Source organism: Phoca vitulina, unplaced genomic scaffold (genome assembly GCF_004348235.1).
Source record: "Phoca vitulina isolate PV1807 unplaced genomic scaffold, GSC_HSeal_1.0 scaffold6, whole genome shotgun sequence".
In the NCBI taxonomy this organism is placed as follows: Eukaryota; Metazoa; Chordata; class Mammalia; order Carnivora; family Phocidae; genus Phoca; species Phoca vitulina.
The window spans coordinates 905,182-924,469 of NW_022589709.1; the positions used below are offsets into that span (position 1 = coordinate 905,182).

Genomic DNA, 19,288 nt, shown 5'->3' on the forward strand with positions numbered 1-19,288 from the left:
GCTCCCATTGCACATTTCATTCATTCATAGATTCATTTATATTATCAAAAAGTTGCTAAGGAAACTTCCTTGGGGCACCTTCCAAATTCAACCTTGTGTTACAGCTATTTGTGTAAGCCCAGCAAAGTGCGCCAGCAGATCATTTCTCCCCTCAAACTTGCACTTGTAGGATAGGAGGTGCGGGCTATCTCTAGCCCGCCCGCAAGCCACCCCCGCCCCCCGACGCAGGGTTCAGGCTCCTTCGTCTCGGTCTCTGCCCAGGACCCAAGCCCCCCACCGGGAGGTGCTCACTAAAAGTCCACGGCTAAAGGTGCATTCCCTCCCGCTATTCCAACAAGGGAAGGGTGGGCCTGTCGGTGTAGCTAGGAAGCGCGCGTCCACACGCTCATCCGGGAGTGGGGATCAGCTGCGGGGAGCATACGACCCTCCCTTCTCCGCTTCAGCCGCGCCGCTCCGCTCCGCTCCGCTCTTCTCCACCCGGCTTCCCGCACCCAGCCAGTCCGACCTCGGGAGCTCCCCAGGGGCAGGGGGCGGGGCTTCGGCCTCCCCCGAACCCTTCCCCTCCTTCCTCCTCCCTCCCCGAGCCCCTCCCCTCTCAGGCCCCTCCTCTCCGCCCTCCCTCCTCCCTCCTCTCTAGCCCTCCCTCTCCTTCTCTCTCCTCCCTCCGCGGCCACTTCTCGGCCCCCTCCCTTTCCCGTCTTTCCTCCTTCCTCCTCCCTCCCCTCCCCTCCCCGCCCTCGCCCCTCCCCCCGCCGCGCCCGGGACGCCAAAGGCTGAGTCACCGCTGCGGCGCTGCGGGCTCGGCGGGCGAGCAGGTAGGGAGGGTGCGAAGAAAGCGACGTGCGCCCGTCGCCGCCACCACGGACGGGGCTGCGTGCCTGCGCACGGCCCTCTGCGGGAGAGGCCTGGGAGGGGGCACCGATGGGCGCCGGGGCCGCGGCGGGGAGGGGCGGGCGGCCCCGGCGGGCGCAGATTCCGCCGCCCTTGCAGCAGCCGCTTTGCGGCATTCTGAAAGAGCGGCACGTAGGATGGAGTCATAAACTTACACCATTAGGATGGCATCCAGGCCAGGCAGCTGGCGGCCCACGGGCAGATCTCCCCTGCACCTGGTCTGTGTTTGACCCACGGAGTGTTGTTTAAATTTAAGCAGATACCGGTATTTAAACACCATATGAATATTCCGTAGGGGGAACATCAGATTCCCAACCCTTGAAAAATTAGAATAACATGGCCACACCGGACCCATATTTCCCAGGACAACAATAGCCTAATGCTGAGTGCGGCCGCCTTTTTTAGGGCAGTACATCTTTCTCTTTCGCCACAGTCCCCACGACATCTTCCTTTTTCACCTAGGCCACTGAACTTCGTTGAGGCTACCTGCCAAGCCCTTGATCTAGTGATTACTAGTCCTGTCCATCGTACCCATTTCTCAGATGTCAGTGGGGAAGTGGAGATGGGAGTTTCCCAGAGTCACAGAACATGTGGCCTTAACGCTGAAAGAGAAGCCAGCCTTTTCTCACCCACTCATTTTTTCCAGCAAACCATCTTGCCTCCTTTGGTATGTGGACTAGGAAAGGGAATTGTCTTGCGAAAGGTGGGTCCCAGAACATGATCTGGGGGTCAGAGTGCGCCCCAAATGGGAGATGATTTGGAGCAGTAATTAACCAGGAGAAGGGTCAGATAGCTTTACATTTATTCCTGGATGAGAGCAGATCATACTAAGAAATTGAGCAGAAGCAGAGCAGCGCCTCCCTGGAGTTGATGGTACATTCTGGGTCTTTCTCTTGGGGTCACAACAGAAGGCAAAACTGGGGCAGGTGGATGGATGGAGGAGCTAACAATTCTGGCAAATTTGGTTAGAATAAACTGTTTTCAAGTCCCTGGAGACTTGGCCCGTGAGACACGAGACTGTTGTGTAAGGGGTTGCAAAAGCAGTTATTGCTTGGATTATTCTCTGGTGCTTCTCAGCCTGTGATGTGTACATGATGAGTCTGGTAAAATGCAGATTCGAAGTCAGTAGGACTGGGATGGAACTTGAAAGCCTTTATTTCTGACAAGTTTCCAGGTGATACCAATACCGCAGGCCCCCAGACCCCACTCTGAGTGGCAAGGCTCTGGACTCCTTGTGCCTTCTAGTTCATTCCTAAGGGTCATTGTTACATGGCAACCAAAAGGAGGGGCTCAGAATCCCACAGACCTGGGTGTGAGTCCCTGCCTGCCCCTGAGTAGCCAGGTAACATTGGGCAGGCCGCTCATCTTCTGTGTGCCTCAATTTTCTCATCTGTTCAGTTGGAATCAAAGGATACTTACTCCCTTAGGAGGATGGGAAAGGAAGAATGAACTAGATGTGTGGCCCCAGCACAGTGTGTGGCTTGTGGTGGGTGCTCTGTAAAGGTAGTTTCTGTTACCGTGTGCTCTGTGGGCCTGCCCATAAGCAGTGACACCCATCAGCAACCTGGTTAGGGAGGGGGATATAGAAGACATTTCAGGATAAGAATCAAACCCCCTAATATGGCCTTCCAGGCCTTGCATGGCATGGTCACTACCCGGTCCACCCCTTGCTGCTCTTCCCCATTTTGTCCACGCTTCAGCCGCGCTAGCCACTTACGGGTCCTTCAGCCATGGTACTTTCTCTCCTCAGAGGCCTCGTACATGCTGTTGTTCTTCATATTTCTATCTGCCTGGCCTCTTATCCTTCAGTCTCTAGCTCCTATATCACTTTCTCAGAGATGCCCACCTTGATCCCCAGAATCTCTCAAGTAAGGATTTAGGGAGTATATTCTGGTAGAAAGGGAAAGCGGGGACATCTCTTGAGGCTGCGTATATATAGGGAGGTCACCATTCTTACTTAGATCCTACATTTAGAGCAGCTTTTGAGAGGGAGATTGTGGGGGGTGGTCAGAGAAACTAAACACTGCCCCTGCCTTTCTGCAAAATAGAAAAGGGCACAGCTTGGGCAAGCAAGCAGGAACTGGGCTTCAGCTCTCATCTGCCTTCTCAGCTGGTTACGTTTGTGCAGTATACAGACTGTGCAACCTTCTGTGGCAGCCCGGAGGGCTAATGCTTCCCCCAAGCTGCCTCGTGACCTGCTTAATCCTCCTGCCTGGATTAAGCTCCTTTTATAAACTTTCTTAACTCTGTAAAACTCATCACAATTGGAATTAGATATCTTGGGAATGATTTATTTAAGCTCTGTCCCCTGCAGTAGACTCTCTATTCCATCAAGGCAAAGTCTATCCATCTTGTTCTAGGCCGCATTCTTAGCTTGATGCCTACAACAAAGCAGGTGCTTCTTAAATACTTGTTGAATATTCCAGGAGCTCACTGTCTACCAGGGGAGATCGGACTCATTGAAATTAGCTGTGGCATGAGATGGGCAGGCATGGAGCCTGGTGCAGCCCCAAGGAGGGAGAGGTCACTTCCAGCCAAGGTCGTCCAGGGATGCTCCCAGAAGAGGTGGTGTTCAGCTGGGTCTGACAGAATAGGTGGAGTTCACCAGACCCAGATGAGTGGGAGGGTGTTCTTGGCAGTGGAAAGAGCAAAAGCAAAGGTACAGAGGGAGAAAAGTTCAATGTGTTCCCATGAGAAGTCACAAATTACAATCAGCCGACTGGCCAAATGTGTTTTGCGAATTAGCTGCCAATATTAAAAAAAAAAATCAGGAGATTTCACATAAAGATCCAGATTTCCGGATTTTCTTTAAAAGAAATTGGAAGATACCACCAAGGAATAATTGCCTGGCCCTGAGAAGTGGCAGGCCCTTTAGAACGTCTGTGCTTGCTCAGACTACTTTTCCCAGCTGTGTTCGTACACCCGGCTCTCCTTGCTCCTTGCTGTTCCTTCCCGGCCTGCCGTGCAGCTGGCTAGCAGACCATTTGATGGACCCATGGGAGATGCGAGAGAAGTTGGTTCAGATGGTACAGGCACTTAAATGCCAGACTAAGGAAGTTGGCAGATACCCACCCTGAAGGAAATGAGGAGCCCCTGAAGGATTGTGAGCTGCAAACCTTTACTGTAAATCATGGTAAAGCTGTGGGGGACTCCCAAGAAGGTCCTCGAGGCCTGTAAAGAACATGCAGAAGAGGCATAATAACCCAGAGTGAGGGAGCACCAGTGCCCCAGTGGGTTTTTTTAGACTGGTAAATAACAGGCCTCCTCAGCTCACTAAGTAGTAAGCTGGTAACTGCAGGGATTTGGGGGTCTTCTCCAGTTCCCCAGGGCACAGCCCACAGCTGCCCTGGCCAAGCCTGACTTCAGAAGCAGGAACTCTGGGCCAAGGAAGCTGGGGAAGTTCTGGAAGCCGAAGGAGTGGGGAGCTCTGCGTGGGGCTTTCAAAGAAAATAAAACATGGACTTACCCAGGGCTAGGGGACAGGGTGCTCCCTAAAGGCAGAATTTTCATCTTAAAGGTTTCTGATTACTCACACACAGGTGACCTCTAACTTGCTTCGACTTAGCCTTGAATATTTTCAAACACATCATTTTTCTTTAAAAATCAATGTCATTGTCTTCTGTTTATAAAAATAGTATACTTGTTAGAAAAAGAGAAATAGAGAAAAATAGAGAGGAAGACAATAGTTATCAGTAACCCTACCACCCAGAGGTAACACGTTGGTGGATTTCCTTACCTTTATTTATTTTTGTTTTCAGTGTATTTATACTCTTTAAAAATGAAGTAAGGGTCATATTTCATATACAATTGACTGCCCTTTTCTGATGAACATTATACCATGAATGTGTTACCATGAGAATATATTAATGCATCTTTCTGCAAAATCCTTAAACAAGAAATTCACAATAGGGAAGTAAACGTTATATGTTGGCATCACTTTTCCAGGTTATTAAATATGCTTTGAAAAAACACTTCGTATGTTTGTTTCCTTCCATTCTCAAAGTAGTCAGGAATCTGCATTTTTTCATCTTTCAAAACAGATAAAAGAGGGATTATTACCCCCATTTGACAGAGGATACTGAATCACAGAGATGAAGTGATTTACCCAAGTGAGTAGCTGGGGGGGGGGGGGGGGGGGGGGGGGGGGGGGGGGGGGCGGTGTGCCTGAACTGCAAGCCCCAGGCCTTCGGGGTCTAAGTTAGTGCTGTGTGTGTGTGTGGGGGGGGACACAGGATGCCCTTCCCCACCCCAATCTTAGTTAGTTTAGATCACATCAGCTGTGCTTTAAATACTGGAAATCAAGGAAGGCTTTAAACTGAGTGCAGTTAATCTGGGTGCACTTTGTGGAGGAGGCAGGTTTTATTCCAGATCTGGAAGGTTTGTCCAATTCATAGGTAAATTAGTGGCAGACACCCAAGCCTCCTGACTCCCAGGTTAATAACCAGCCTTTATCATGTGGCAAGTGCCTTACTAGGTCCTTAAATACTACTTATGTTATTTAATCCTCATCTCGAACCCTATGAAGCACTGTTATTTTCACCAATTTAAAAATGAAAAAACAGGGGCGCCTGGGTGGCTCAGTTGTTAAGCGTCTGCCTTAGGCTCAGGTCATGATCCCAGGGTCCTGGGATCGAGCCCTGCATCGGGCTCCCTGCTCAGCGGGGAGCCTGCTTCTCCCTCTCCCACTCCCCCTGCTTCTGTTCCTGCTCTCCCTATCTCTCTTTCTGTCAAATAAATAAATAAAATCTTAAAAAAATAAATAAATAAAAATGAAAAAACAGAAGCACAGAGAGGGGACGTGACCAGCTCAAGGCTGCACAGCTGGTGAGTGAGGGCAGAGATTTGAACCAGGCAGCTTGGCCCGAAAGCAGTTCCTGTCACTCCATCTATGCACCTTCCCCGCCTAGGCTGAAGGATGGACTGCCAGGGCCCAGGAAGTGGGGACTCTCCACCCCAGACTGGGGTGGGGGGTGGGGATAGGGGATAACCCAATGGCTGAGAGGCTGTGAGACAAGAACCAACCGGGGAGGATACCCTATCCCTCAGAGAGGATTCCCAAAGTGGGAAAATATAGATTAAAAAACGAAGTATTCCCCAGAGTATTGGGCAACCCGGTGGCTAGTCCAAAGCGGTTGTGTCTTGGTCCCTCTTTGATTTTGAAATAGACTCCATCCTGAAAGAGTAGCAGACTTGGAATTAAGAGACACGACACAACTAGTCCTGTCTCTGCCGAGATCTGACTGTGTGATCTTGGGCCAGTCGCTTCCCCTCTCTGGTTCTTGGAGGTTAAGGCTGGTCCTTCCGGCCGGTCTTGCTGCTCACGTCTCACTGGGATGTGGCCCACAGGTTGCTGGGTCTCTGGGATGATGTGGTGGATCCCCAAGCGGCCTGCAGGGCTCTGGGAGCCCAGAGTGTGGGGCCAACCCGGTGTCTGCCCTGCTCCCAGCCCAACCCGCCCCTAAATCCTTCCCCCCCCACCCCCATGCCTGGGAGAGTAAGGGTCAGCTCACAAGCCTGGGAGGCACTTGAATTCCTCCCTCCATCTCTGCTTGCCAGGTCCTGCTGGCCTGAAGGAATGCCTGGCTTGCCCCCTAAGAGCTCACCCCAGCAGCTGTCCACTCACCCTTCACAGGCCTAAGTTCCCTGGTGCACGTTCCCAGGCAGCCCTGCCGCCCAGACCAGGAAACCTTCACTTGCTCCCCACTGCCGCTGGAGTAACGTCCAAACTCAGAATGACTGAGAAGGCCTGTCTCCACCTGCCCCCAACCTGCCTCCCCAACTCCTTTGCCCTGTCACCTTAACATAGAGCTTGGTGATTCTTAAACGCAGAGGCTCAGCAGTCAGGCAACCAGATTCAAATCCCAAGTCTGCCTGTTTCTAGCTATGTAACCTTTGACAAGTTACCACATATCACTCAACCTTGACTCCACACCCTTAAAATGGGGGTGGTAGCACCCATTCCATAGGACTGTGTGAAGAATTAAATGAGTCACTTAGCATAGTTCCTGGAACACAGTAAACTCGCCCTAAGTGCTTGGTGTCATTATAACAATTCTCAACCACATTCGGCTACCACCTCCGACTTCCTAAAGCTGGTCATGGTCTTTCCCAACACTGTGTCTCCATCTATGCCTGGAAAACCCTTCCTCTTCCTTCTTCTCCACCCAATAGGCTCCTACACACTCTTTAAAGCCCTATCCAAATGTCACTGTGAAGACTTTACCATCCTTCCCAGTTCCTTTCTCCTCTGTCTGTTACCACCTTAACCCAGGGACCACACAGCATCGCCAATGATGGGACAACCAGCTTTCTGTACCTTCTAATAGGATGCAGTAGACTCCACAGCTCCACCTGTTTTGGCTTTTGCCAAAAATGTTGAGCCTAAATCTAATCAGGTCTTTAAAGCTAGCTTCAGTTTACAGGAATTTCAGGGGTAGAGGAACACACGGAATAACACCCAGGAAGGCAACCAGACAAATCCAGAAGGTGGGACAGTTTATAAGACAACAGGCATGATCTCTTAAAAGTCAATGTCCTGAAAACAAAACAAAAGCAAAAGCAATGGGAGAGGAGTTTCTAGATTTAAAGAGATCGAAGAGTCTTAACAACTAAATATAAGATATGATTCTTGATTGTATCTTGGTTCATTTTTTTTTTTTAAGCTATTGAGACCATGTTTTTGGACACTGGGGGAAATCTGACTATGAACTGGGTATCAGATGATGTAGGAAATGATTGTTAATTTTGTGAGTTGAGGTAAGTGTATTGTGGTTATGGAGGAGAACTCTTATTTTTGGGGGGCGGGAAATGCATGCTGAAGTGTTTAGGGCTCAAGTGCTGGAATATCTGTAATTAACTTTCAAATGTTTTAGCCACAAATTTAACATATAGTGAGATGAAGTAAATATGGTAAAATGTTTACAATTGTTGAATCTGTGTGATCGATATGTAGGTATTCAGTTTACAGTCCTTTCTACTTTTCTGTATGCTTCAACATTTTCATAATAAAAAGATTCTTCATTGAGATATAATTGACAGATAACATTATATTGGTTTCAGGTGTACAACCAATAATTTGATCTATGCATATATTGCAAAATGATCACCACAATAAGTCTAATTACCATCCATCACCAACACAGTTACAATTTTTTTTCTTGTGATGAGAACTTTTAACTTTCTTAGCAACTTTCAAACATACAGTACTGTAACTACAGTCACCATGCAGTACGGTATATCCCCAGGACTTATTTTATTTTATAAAAACGTTTTTTAAATGCTTTTCTTGGGCTCCCACAGCAAGTTTTTGGGCCTTCATTAAAACATGAATCACAATATATGGAGGTGATGTATACCAGTGGGTCTTGCCATTGAGATTACAGATTATGAACTCCCCAGGGGTAGGAACCAGATCAACTGTATCTCTCTCATGGTGCCAGATTTATAATAAATACTCATTAAACATTTGTCAAATGAATGAAGACTGTGCTATTGCTGTAGTGCATGATTCATCAGTAAACTTATGCTTAGGAATTTCCAGAATGAAAAATGATCATGGCAAACTTTCATCTAAGCCCCTAATTTTGTCGTGGATTTTTTGCATTAATTTTGGTTTTTAGAATATTGCATTCGAGTATTATTTTTCTAGCTTACTAAGTGTTGGGGGCCTCCCTTATTTTAGTGCTGGAGACACCCTGATATGGGCCCGATAAAACAAGGTTTTTGGCACATGGCTGACTGATGCCCCATTGCCCTCTGGGAATCCTTCCAGATCCTATCACTTTATTTGTCTGACAGAATTGACGTTTGTTTGGCCTCACTGTAACATTGCTCTTGTCATCTGACCTGAAGAGAGGTTTGCAATCTGCAGTGCGTATTTATTTTGCTGCCCCAGCAACATTCTCCCTTCTCTGGCAACATCAACTCTGTGCGGCTTGAGGACCCTCCCCTCCCTGTCTGCAGAGCGGGGCTCCAGCGGGTAGCCCAGAGGTGGGCATGTGACTCCGTTCCGCCAATCAGAGCCTTGCAAACCCTGGCCACAGTGATTGCTTTGGAGAGGTCATGTGACTCAATTACAGCCAATGAGACTCAGTTCTGGGGGTTTGACCTGAACTCTGGGGAAGGGGCCTTTTCTCTTTTCTGTGGGAGCATGAGGTAGCGTGGAAGCCGCCATGGGGACTTGAGCCTCTCTGAGACTGGCGCTCACACAGAAGACAGTATAGGGTGATGGAGTCAGGGAGGAGACATCCTGATAGTGTTTGAGCTCCTGGATCCGGTTGTGCACAAAGCAAGTCTGCTGTCTGAACTTAAGGGATGTGTGGGCCAACTTTAGCCTAAGTCAGTTTGAATTGTGTTTCTGCCACTTAGATGGTTCACTTCCTCTTGCCTTGGTTTGGCCAGGCTGGCCCCAGGAGATGCCTTGGGGGGGCCGGGCACCTAGCACTGGACTTCCGCCCTGAAGGTCTCCATCCAAGGTGTCTTTCGTCCCTGGGCAGCCTTGGAGGGCAGAGGATTGATAGAAACCACAGTAACTCGACAGAGCATTCCTGAGCACTGGTGCACTGTCAGGTCCGGTAGTAAATATGTACACATCAATTTACTCCTTGTGTCCTGTAACAGTTCTATAAAGTCCATTCCATGAACTCCAGGCTGAAATCATCCATCTACTCCCAGACCAACTGTCCCAAATCAACAACTAGAGGCAATGAGAAGGCCCTAGTTAACCAGCAGACAAGCCTGCTTCCCACTCCATTTAGTCTTTTGTCAATGGGTAGACTTTCTAGGAGGCAGACTCTTAGGTATTAACAAACCCCTCCCCCCACCCTTTCCCATAACACTGTCTGCATCTTGAAGTGAAGGGCCTAAGGGCAGCTTCCTTTGGCCTGGTAGTGTCCTCAGGATCTAGAGCAGTGTAGGCTTTCAAGATTGGCAGGTGGGCTGACCCACTGGCCATCTTTGCCATCTGTGCTCATCTGTTCATTCAACAAACATTTATTGAGTGCCAGGTACCCGCCAGATCCCATTCTAAGCACCGGGGATGCAATCATGAACAACACCGGGGGCAGTCTCTCCCCCCAGGTTGCTGACAGTCTTGTCAGAGAGGCACACATTAAACAAATAATTTCACATGCAGTTATTTAATTACAAGCATGGCAAGCACTGAGCGGGAGCAGTTCAGGCTGTTAGGATTGTCATGATGGAGCGTTCATTGTGGCGCTGTGTTTGGTGCTGAGTGCTGGGCAGAATGGGGAACCAGGCATGGCCCCCATCACTGTGCACAACACACACAGCATCGGACAGGCTGTGTGTCTCCAGCCTGCAGCCGGTGAGCAGCTGCAAGGTGACAGCTTTGACATCTGCTTGAAAGAACAACTTCACTCCTGCTTCCACAGAACCGAGTGTATTTAACCGGTTCCATTCACCTCCCATTGGTCTTACTGTATCTTTCTCTGACCCTCAGTGGTTTTTACTCTCTAAGGTCGGAGAAATTGGGACCATGGTCACTGAGCCAACTGAGAATGTTTTGTTGGGCTCTGTAAAAATAGGTCTTGGGTGAGAAATACACATGGTTTCATGGAGAGGAGAAGGCATCGGGAAAGGGAAGGAGCTGGGTTTTTTAACTCCCTGTGCCCTGTGGCTCCAGCAAGCTGGGGACAGGAGCTCAGCTGAGAGGGCAGGCTTTTTGTGATATTTCTGGCTGCCTGGCCCCAAGGGTGCAGACCAGAGTGTGGTGCCCAGCTCACCACAGGGAACTTTCTGGATGGCTTGATTATTCAGAGCATGTGATGCTTTGGCTCCAGCAGCCTGAGGCAGTCAGGGATTCTGCAGAGCTGGGAATGCGGTTCTCACCAGCAGAGGTGAGCGTGTGTGTGTGTGTGTGTGTGTGTGTGTGTGTGTTCAGACCTAGCAGGTCTGGCCTGGTCATTTTTAGAGCCAGCTTCCCAGCAGGATAAAATAGTCAGAATCACTTGGCCGCCTGGCCCTGATCCAGGCCTGAAATGTGACAGCATGGGGAGAAATGGAAAGGAGGGAGTGGCCTCTGACTATATCCCCCACTGGACTGAAGCACTCTGAGGGCAGGAAATGCAGTTGATTCTTTTTTGTGTCTCCTGAGCCTGACACCCTGGGATAGATGTCTTTCAACAGCAGCAGCATTGCTCCCATATATTGAGGGCTTACTATATGCTAGGCATTAGTTCATCTAATCCTGACAACAACCCCATGACGTAGGTTCTTTTTTTTTTTTTTTAAGATTTTATTTACTTATTTGAGAGAGAGAGAGAGAGGGCGAGCACGGGGAGAAGCAAAGGGGGTAGGTGAGGGAGGGGTAAGAATCTCAAGTAGACTCTGCCCTGAGTGCAGAGCCCGACATGGGACTCGATCTCATGACCCTGAGATCATGACCTGAGCCAAAACCAAGGGTCGGACACAAATGACTGAGACACCAGGCGCCCCCATAACGTAGGTTCTACTAGTATCCTCATTTTACAAGGAGCTGGGGCTCAGGGGGGTGGCGCAAGAGCCACACAGATTTTACCATTTGAGAGCAACATAGAATGTAGCATTTTGTCCTTTTGCCAATGCCTTTCCTTCTATCGATAATAATAAAAGTAAATAACCTACCCACTGAGGTCTGACTCCTTTACAGTCCCAGAGTCAAGTGCGTTATGTATATCATTTCATTTAATCTTCATATCAACCTATGAAGTAAGTATTACTATACTTCTGGGAAAAGAGAATAACTTGGCCAAGGTAACAGCTAGTAAGTTACAGAGCCAGGACTCAGCTTAAGAATGTATGACTCCAAGATCTGATTCTGCTGAGCATCAGAGACCTCTTTCAATTTCTGGTTCCTCCACAAACCAACTGTGTGCCTTGGCAAGTCATTTAACTTCTCTGGGCCTCTTTCTCTGCATCTGTAAAATGGGTAGGTTGGGCTCAATGATATGTCAGGGTCAACCCCTCTCTAGCTCTGATATCTAGACTTTAAAGCCCTTGAGGGACATCACCTCTGTATTCCTAGCACTCAGAAAAGGGCCTGGCTGGGAGTGGGTACCAAGTTGACATATGTTGAGCCAAGTCTATCCTAATGGGGACCTGGCTTCTCTGTCTGCATGAACTTGCCATTTCTCTACATTTCTTAGCCTCCCCTTACCTCTTGTGGTCCAAAGATGCCAGAAATTATCCATTTTGGTTGTTTTCCATTTTTCCTATTTTAAAAATGCTTCTATATGTCTCTTAATGGACTAAAGTTTCTCTTGAGTATAGATCTGGATGGGGAATTTTTGGATCATGGGGTATACACAAACAAATCACTCTCAAAAATTGTAGGAATTTACATTCCCACCAACTGTGAGAGCTACCTTTTCCCTGTATTCTTTGCAAACTTCGAGTTTGGCAGATTTAAAAAATTTTGTCAGTTGGTTGAGTGTGAAATGTTATAAATGTATTTTAACTTTTCATAGCAGAATTTTTCAAGTATTTACAAAATAACAGAGGAATAGGGTAATGAATTTCTATCTACCTGTTACCCACCGTCCAACCCCTTTCCAATTTTGTTTCCTTTAGATTTCACCACCCAGGGGTGCCTGGGTGGCTCAGTCATTAAGTGTCTGCCTTCGGCTCAGGTCATGATCCACGGGTCCTGGGATCGAGCCCCACATCGGGCTCCCTGCTGAGCTGTAGGCCTGCTTCTCCCTCTTCCACTCCCCCTGCTTGTGTTCCTGCTTTCGCTATCTCTCTCTGTCAAATAAATAAATAAAATCTTAAAAAAAAAATTTCACCACCCATTCTTTTTAACCAAATCCGAGTAATCATTCCATTTCATCTCTAAATGTTTCAGCAAATATCTCTAAAAGATAAGGACTCCCCCTTTAATTTTTTTATTTTTTTAATTTCTTTTTTAAAGATTTTATTTTATTTATCTGACAGAAAGAGACACAGTGAGAGAGGGAACACAAGCAGGAGGAGTGGGAGAGGGAGAAGCAGGCTTCCCACTCAGCAGGGAGCCCAACGCGGGGCTCAATCCCAGGACCCCGGGATCATGACCCGAGCGGAAGGCAGATGCTTAATGACTGAGCCGCCCACACGCCCCGGGACTCCCCCTTTTAAACATAACCACAGTGTATCATCAAACATTTCCAAATGTCAACAATAATTCCTCTCTATTATCAAATATTCAGGTCAGTGTCCACATTTATCCAATCATCCCATATTTTTAAAAATAATTGCTTGATTTAAGAGTCAAAGTCCATACAATGTGATTGGCTAATATTTCTTAAGTTTCTTTTAATCTAGAGGTACCCCTCTCTCTCTCTATTTTTATTTATTTATTTATTTATTTATTTATTTTTAATATTTTATTTATTTATTTGACAGAGAGAGACACAGCGAGAGAGGGAACACAAGCAGGGGGAGTGGGAGAAGGAGAAGCAGGCTTCCCGCGGAGCAGGGAGCCCGATGCGGGGCTCGATCCCAGGACCCTGGGATCATGACCTGAGCCGAAGGTAGACGCTTAACGACTGAGCCACCCAGGCGCCCCTCTCTCTCTATTTTTAATATCTTGACATTCATTTGTTAAAGAAATCAGGCTGATTTTCCTGTTAGGCTTTCCCCCAGTTTGGCTTTTGCGTATTGTGTCCCCACGGTGTCATTTCATGTATTCCTCAGTCCCTGTATGTCCTATAAACCGGTAGTGGGGCTAAGAGCAGGGGTTGGCAAACTATGGTCCATGGGCCAAATCTAGCAACTACCCTTTTTTGGAAATGGGATTTTGTTGGAACACAGCTCCGCCCATTTGTTTACTATTGTCCACAGCTGCATTTTGTGCTCCAACAGCAAAGTAGTTGCCACAGAGACCAGACACTGTAGCCTGTAAGGTTAAATTACCTGGCCCACTGAGACAAAGTTGGCCCACACCTCCTCCAAAGGCTTGATCAGACCCCTGCTTGATTCTTGGGGCATGATTTCTTCATAGGAGGTGGTGGTTAATTCCACCAAGAGGCCCATTACATCTACTCGTTTCTCTTTTTGTAGGATTATCAGATCAGCTAATTCATAAGGAGTTGCAAAATGGTGATATTCTAAGTTAATCCTTCTTCATTCCTGTTTCAGTTAATTTGTGGGAATGCTTACATAAAAAGCACCTTCCTCTCATCTACTCTTTGGTTGCCTGAGGCACAGTTCTTACAGAAAAGACAGAATAAATGCTTAATTGTCTCCCTTTATTTACCAGGTTTCAAAATGCAGTGAGTTGATTTCCTAATATCTTTCAGAGATGATCACTGAGGTTTCTTGTTTATTTTTAAAATATCATTATGAACTCATGGATTGAAATATATTCAATGTTTTCTACTCATTGCAGTTCTTTTCTTTGCCAATGCTGAAATTGTCTGGACTTTGGCAAATGGGAGTCTCTTCTGGTTGTCTCCCGAGTCCCTTTGCCACAACTCTAGTTTCCTTGATTTGTGGCATTAAAAGTCTATGTATGTGTTGTACGTTTTCTGCCCCAAAGCTGGAATCAGCTATTTGTTTTTTGGATGAGCCTGGGTTCCTTTACAGAAAATTGTATTTAGAGACCACAGTCTGGGACTAAAGGTGCTCACTCAAGTGCTGGTTGTTGTTTCCAGACCTGACAACAAGAGGAAACCTGGTGCTTGTTTTCAGATCGGCTACATCAAAAATTCACACTGGGACTTCTGATTGAAATCCAGGATTGTAAAATTTTTACTTCACCCCTTTTGTCTTTCATTTGTCTCTCCTTTCTCTCACACCAAAAGTCCTGGTTCTCAACACCACCAACAGGAAACTCACTTGCTTTACCCCACACTACCCATCCGACAGTTTCAGAATAACAATCCCAATGTTCCCACCAACAACATGATGGCTGAAAACAGGCAGCCCTTTTTAAAAATCAGAGTAAAAAATTCTGAAAACAAAAATGGAAAGGAATTGAACAGGAAGGGTCTGTGCTGACCCTGTGTCACCATATGGCAGTTTGCATTGCTGCTGTGATTTTTAGTCCTATGTTGTTGGTCAGGATTTGATTCCTCAATGTAGGAAACTCCTGAAATTATAGCCCTTGCCCTTTGGGAATTTACACATGTCTACAGAGTGGAAGAAACATGAGGTAAAAGCAGTGTAGGCTTGTGGAATGATTGTTTTATTGGTAACTCAAGTGTGCTGATGAACTCCAGACTTCAGTTTCCCTCCATAGTGAATGAGTCTCCAAATACACCTGCCTCAGGGCCTTTGCACTTGCAGTTCCCAGTGTCTGGAACACTCTTGCTCCAGCTCTTTTAATGACTGGTACCTTGTTATTATTCAAGTCTCAGCTTCAATATCACCTCCTCAGAGAGGGCCTCTTAGATTATGACTACATAATCTAAAATAGCCCCTCCATTACTTTATCATATCAGCCTATTTTATTTCTTCATGGTACTTTAACCTATCTAACCTGTTTACTTGTTTATGTCTATCTTTCCTCTCTCTAGAATGCAAACTCAATAAGGTCCTTGACTTTCCTGTTCACTGATGTAGCCCTAGGACTTAAAACAGGTATGGCACATAATAATTGCTGAAGAACAATGCCTGCAGAATGAAGGTATGCCTGCTACGTGAATGGATGAGCTAGATAATCCCCCAAGTCCTTTTTAGCTCTACGTCTATGATACACTCAATAAATTGAGTGGAGACTCACCTACAAGCATGACTGTACCATCTTACAGATGTGGAAACTGAGGCAGTGAGTGGCTTGCCAGAGGCCTCACCGAGAGGGAGGTGGTGTGGTCCAGGAGCAGTGTATGGAAAGTCAAAAGCAGGAGACTCAGGTTTGGGTCCTCACACCCTCCTACTCCATCAGCCTTCCTTCCAAGAGCTGCGTGAGCTGGACAAGCCATTTCATATCTCCAAGGACAGTTTCTCCATCGACAGAGAAGACATATAAATAACTCTGGTCTAGGGTTACTGTGAGATAGTGAAGCTTTGAGAACTGAATGGCACTAGGCACTTTGCAGAATGTTTGCCCTTTCTTTACCTCCAGCTGGTCCTGTGGTTGGGGCGGGGATGAGGAAGGAAGCCCAGGGAGGAAGGGCTGTCTGTGGAGGAAGGGAGAGCCAGCTGGTTGCCACGGTTTGTTTTCTCACCTGAGTCCCCAGCCCTCCCCTAGCCTTGCTTCTCTCACCTGCTCAGGTAAAGAGGTAGGGGGAGCCTTGCTCAGCCAATGAACTACAGTCATTCTCTTAAAGGCACCCAGCCCCTAGCAGGAAAACCAGCCATACCACCCGGAGAGCTCCCCGGTGGGGGCCAGAGGCAGCTTGTAATTCAGCCCTCCGTGGCCACCCCGGGACCCCAGGACCTGGTCATCTGATGTCCTGGAGGGTGCTTTCTTCAGAGAGTCCTCCTTCACCTTGCCCAGAGCTGGCTTTCCAGGAGGCTCTCATGCCTCGCTGCCCTGGCAGAGGGAGGAAAGACAGCGTGGCTTTGGCAACTGCCCACCAGGAAGGAGCCCACAGGTGTGAAGGAGAAGCCATTTCCCTGTCCTGACCCCCTGCAGCAACCCTGGTGAGTCCTGACAATCTGGGCTTCTTGAACCTCAGCCCAGCAGGGTCTGGTGGGAAGATGCTTCTCCAGAAGGGCAGAAACCTTGGGTGCTGGTTCCAGCCCTGCTGTGTGACCTTGAGCGAGTCACTCCAGCTTTCTGAGCCTCAGGTTCTCCATCTGGGAGAATGAGGAGCTCTAATTTTCATGTCAGCTTTTTCCTTTTCTTATTTTCCCCTGTCATACCCCTTGTTTTGAAAGACTTTTGTCTGCCAAGCTGTACCTGTTACATAATATCATTAATTGTTTTTCCCCTTCTTTGTTAATTGGGACCCTATACTAGCCAATCAGTGTTACCTGGTCAGCAGGAACAAACCGCGGTGATACCATTGAGCTGATGTAAGTTAAACCAAAAGCAAAGAAATGTGGTGTTTTAGTCTGCCTGTGTGAGCTTATCTAGAGTCAATATTGACTTTTCATTTGGCCTTTTGAAATATGAGAAATAGGGCAATTTTCAGAAAATGGGGATCCTAGGTGGGAGCCCCTAGATCTAGCTTGCGAGGTTTATAAGGGCACCAGGCAGAAATACTGCCGTCACACCCCAACCCGGCTTTGGTCTCTACAATACATGGGATGTGTTCTTGAAAGTGGGATCCTGTGGCCTGAAAATTTCCTATTTGGGGCCGGACTGCTCCTAGGGGACCCCACACTGGGTTCATACCCCTCTGCCTGAGGTTGGACAACCCTGGATGGGAGAGCTGAGGTGTCCTTCAGTCCTCTGCTAGGGGTTGGCCAGTGGGGTGATGTAAACAGATAGGTGTGAGCACAGTATCTGGAGTCCAGGAGCTTATGGTGGACCCAACTTGTGCTGAGAATCAGGACACAGGGCTAATCTCCATTGACTGGCTTTGTAACCTCAGGCAAGTTGCCTAACCTCTTTGAACCTCAGTTTTCCCAGCTGTAAAGTGGGGATTGTAATCTTGGCAATGCTTGCCTACCAGGATTATTCTTAGGGCCAAATAAAATTGTGTATATCCTGGAAGCTCAGAGCCCACAGATTTTAAAATGCTTCCCAAATTCAAAGATTGAAAACAAAAAACCCATAGACATGCATTTTAGAATTGACAAAATAGAGTAATGGATGTTTTATAAAATGTGACCTCCACGATAAAGAATTATTCCAATTATGATGGGATTGTTGTTGCTTGTTAAGTTCTTCTACTTTTTTACAATACCATTTATTGGGACTTTTTTGAAATACAGACTCACATAAACAGAAAGCAGGGGGAAACAGCTCACTGAGTCATGGTATTGACTCCTGGAACTGAACCCCAGGCCGGGAATGTGGCCTTAATGCATGAGGCGGTGTAATATGTGGTTGGAACGTGCACTTTGGAGTCAATCTCGAGTTCAAATACAGACTTTAAGACCTACTGGTGACCTTGGGTGTAAGTCATTTTTCCTGCCTCAGTGTCTTCTAAATTCTAAATTGAGGTAGAAGTAGAGGAATATCAAAAGTGTTGGCTGGCTAAGTGGTAGTGGTGTTGTTGTTAAGTTGAGGTTCAGCTTAGGACAAGGACTCAGAACCCACATACTTGTTCCATTAGAGAGTGCGAAATCGGGAGAGCTCCTGCTCCTCAGAGTGGACTGGGTAAACTGATTCAGAGCAAAACATTTGAGTCTGTCTCCCCATCCATGAAATGGAGCCCCTCACAGCCCTGCCATCATCTGGGGGTGGCAGGAGACTCCTGGAGACATTGGATGAGCAGGTCTTTGGAACCAGTCCATTCCCCTGAGTCCAGGGGGCTGTTGTCACTTTTTGCTTCAGGGGCCCAGATAAGGTACCAAGGTCCTTCTATTCAGTCATCTGAGCTTCTTTGTCCTGTCCCTTTTCCCATAGCTCCCTGCTGAGCAAATCAGTCTCAGGGAATGCTGGTTCAGGGTCTTGATGGTACCTCCCTTCCCAGTGAGGCTGCAGGAGAATGAGTGGAGTGAGAGCTAGAATAGAAGTTTCCCAGGAACGGGAAAGGCAGCCCCTCTTGCCCAGGCTCTGGGCAGATGGTGTGTGAGAGCATGTATGTGCATGCGTATTTGTGCACATGAGCTAACAAAATTCAAGTTGAAAAATCCTAATGTTGTGAAGGCCCCCAACAGGTCATGTTGGCCAACGCCCTGCACTGTGCAGGCCTCTCTTCTAAACAACACTAGAAGGTTGCGGCTGCACCCCAGGGAAGTCTCCTAAACATCTTTCCTTGGTAACCAAACTTGCCATCTCTAAATCCTCCCGAGGGTGTACGCAGGGTATGTGTGAGCACGTTTGAGGGCCTTGTGTATCTACGTGAGAGTTCCATGGACACTGAGCACCGAGACCGTGCAGAAAAATAAGCTTGAGGTGGATGGACTGGGGTGCCTTGGGGATTGGGTATTCATCCGATCACTGTGAAGCTTAGAGGCACTTTGGTGGAGGAGCTACATCTATTGAGCACCTACTATGATCGAATGATTGTGCGAATTGTTTAAAATTCATGATCTCACTTAATCCGTACAGCAGTCCATTTTAGTATTCCCATTTTACAGATGAAAGCTGCAGGGCTCAGAGAGGCTACAGATCTTGAGTAAGATTGCTCAGCTGACAAATGGCCGAACCATGACTCGGGTCTTTGTACAGCTGAATCCAGAGGCTTAGCTCTCACCTGTTCCACCAGAAGTTGCAAATCAGGCCAAATACTAAAGTCCCCAGATCCAATTTGTTTGGTCTACACAGTGTTTTGTTTTGTTTTAACCTCTTAAAATTTAGATGCCAACATTTGAAAATGGAGCTGTTTAATATAAAAAATCTCGATTCAGACTTCTCTTTAAA

The 19,288-nt window shown here is 47.4% G+C and overlaps 1 long non-coding RNA gene across 1 annotated transcript; it reads left to right on the top strand.

Moving 5' to 3' along the window:
* Positions 1-764: 764 nt before the first annotated feature.
* On the top strand, positions 765-18,551 carry LOC116632047. The gene is made up of 3 exons (XR_004299329.1): positions 765-815; positions 4,932-5,000; positions 15,384-18,551. It is a non-coding gene; the product is annotated as an uncharacterized LOC116632047 (long non-coding RNA).
* The last annotated feature ends 737 nt before the right edge of the window (positions 18,552-19,288 follow it).